This window comes from Conger conger, chromosome 1 (genome assembly GCF_963514075.1).
Source record: "Conger conger chromosome 1, fConCon1.1, whole genome shotgun sequence".
In the NCBI taxonomy this organism is placed as follows: Eukaryota; Metazoa; Chordata; class Actinopteri; order Anguilliformes; family Congridae; genus Conger; species Conger conger.
Window position 1 is genome coordinate 10,129,191 of NC_083760.1, and position 2,500 is coordinate 10,131,690.

A 2,500-nucleotide genomic window follows, 5' to 3' on the forward strand; every position below is an offset into this window, starting at 1 on the left:
GCAGTTGTCATAGTAGCAGTAGCAGAGGTAGTGGTAGTAGTAGCAGTTGTCATAGTAGCAGTAGCAGAGGTAGTGGTAGTAGTAGCAGTTGTCGCAGCAGCAGTAGAGGTAGCAGTAGCAGCAGTAGAGGTAGCAGTAGCATGTTTAGCAGTAGCAGCAGTAGCAGAGGGTAAAGGCTGATTTATTCTCCATCACTCGACTGAAATCGCAGAATGTTCATGAATGTTGTAACATTGCCCGACATTGACTGCGACTATGGCCGCTGTTTAGTTTAAAATATATTTAATTTATGACATCACCCGTCGGAGTATAAACCGGCCTTAACAGTGACGGCAGCGGCAGTAATGGATCCCTCTCTCACTCCACCCTCCCGCGCCTGCGAACCTGGCTCTCTCCCGCAAGCTTTATTCCTGTAAACACCACACCTGCACCCGGGCAGAGGCCCACACAGGCAACCGCACAGATGGAGAAGTCGCACTCGTGCGCCTCAGGCTTGTGCAAGTTGTCTGTAAATAAACTCTGATTGTTTATCTGGAAAGGTTTCAAAATCGGGATTTCAAAATCACTCCTCTGCACTTACTTCCTGTTGAGAAACTGGATTCAGACACGACCGGGTTTAGGTTGCCGAGTTTGTGTGGGTAGAGCGCTTGTCAACTAGGTCTCGGAACGGAGCCGAATTCGCTGTCCTCTTCACACCGTCGCCGTAGATAACGTCTCGCTCTCCTTCAGAAACCCCAGAAAGTCCTCCGCTTCAGCACGGTAAGCATCTACGACTTTAAAGCTCCTGATAACAACCGCCGCCTTTACGACGGACCGACGATAAAGCACTTTAAATAGCGAGAGATTAGAGGTCTGAGATTAGTCAAGAGACTCTGATCATCTGCGAAAGTCTTTGATCCCGGCACTGCGTTGATTTTCCCGGATATTGAGGTCATTTATATATTTCATTGATGACATTTAGCGTACGGGCCTGTGTCTTATTGCTCAGTTTAACGGGTCGTTAAATTCGACCGATGAGATGAAGTTAAATTGAGGAGCGAGGCTTAGTGAGCGGGAGAGGAGGTCCTGAATTTGTGGCATTCCGGAGGGAAGTGTGGGAAACCTGGATTTAAGAACCCCCCCCCCCCCTGTGCATAAGCTCTGCCCTTAGCCGGCTTAACTATCCAGGTTTAATGTGACCGGCCCGTAGATGCCCTTTGTGATAAGCCTGGAAGAAATGAAATGGTCTTGGGCTCCCATTATGAGCTTTTCAGCAAAAATGTGGCTGATTTTAAAGGAGAGGAATAGTTTCATTAACCAATCGGAGCCAGAGGTCCAGATATGTATGGGGCCCTATGGGAAGCAAATTAAAATGGTGAAGGTGAATTTTTACTTCTGCTCTCCACACCTGACACCAGACTGTGGGTGTGGGTGTGGGTGTGGGTGTGGGTGTGGGTGTGGGTACCGTGTGCGTGCCTGCACTGCGCTGCCCAGCTTTGAAGGACAGTCATAAATCGCATGTGGGACGTGGAGTCAGTGGGGCGCATTGTGGCGTTTGTGCATTCGCGTGCGTGTTTTTCACTCAGTTCCTGCTTCTGAGGTCAGCGTCCCCGCGTGTGATTAATGACACTAGGCTCAGCGCTAACACTTTTCCATGCACTTTCCCCAATTAGTATACACTCAGTGAGCACTTTAGTAGGTATTTATTAGACTAATGTTTTAGTCTCCTGCTTCTGTAGCCTATCCACTTAGAGGCTTGACACGTTATGTGTTCGTAGACGCTCTTCTGCATACCGCTGTTGTAATGTGCGGTTATTCGCGTTACTGTCACCTTCCTGTCAGCTTCGACCAGTCTGGCCCTTCTCCTCCGGCCTCTCTCATCAACACCATGTTTTTGCCCACAAAACCGCTGCACATTTTTTTGTTTTTCAACACCATTCTCTGCAAACTATAGACTGCTATGTGTGAAAATCCCAGGAGATCGGCATTTTGTGAGATACTGAAACCGCCCTGTCTGGCACACACAGTCACTTGGATCACATTTCTTCCCCATTCTGACATTTTGTCTGAACAACAGCCGAGTCTACATGCCTTTATCCATTTAGTTGCTGCCACACGATTAGCTGATGAAATATCTGCCTTAACATGCCGGTGTACAGGTCTACCTAATAAAGTGCTTAGTAAGCCTGTGTGTGCAAACGAACTGGAAAAAACTATTTGGGGGCAAATGGGAGCACTGCGGAGCCCTGTGACAGGTCGGGAATTGGTCCTTGTGTCAGACTTATTTGGCCAGATTAGATTAGCTGAACACTTCCGGCGCTATGACGAATGGAGATGGGAGCAGCTCTTTGACCTTTTGACCTTTTGACCTTGTGAGGGCCGGTCGTTGGGGCCCCTCCCGCGGGAAGGGGGCGACCGCGCTCCGTGCGCCGCTCCAGTTAGCCTGCGTCACAGGAGACGCGATACACTTTTCATTTTAGGTAACGGGGATATTTTTACACCTGCTTTGTCGGGTTAAGAC

At 49.0% G+C, this 2,500-nt stretch overlaps 1 protein-coding gene across 5 annotated transcripts in view; it reads left to right on the forward strand.

Moving 5' to 3' along the window:
- numb (NUMB endocytic adaptor protein) overlaps positions 1 to 2,500 on the forward strand; it is a 53,878-nt gene that overhangs the window by 15,313 nt on the left and 36,065 nt on the right. The window contains exon 1 of one of the 5 annotated variants that reach the window (XM_061249587.1): positions 449 to 759. The exons of the other annotated variants lie outside the window; for them this stretch is intronic. The gene's annotated coding sequence lies outside the window, so the exon portion shown is untranslated. Of the gene's footprint in view, positions 1 to 448; positions 760 to 2,500 lie in introns of those variants that run through there. 5 annotated transcript variants of the gene reach the window in all.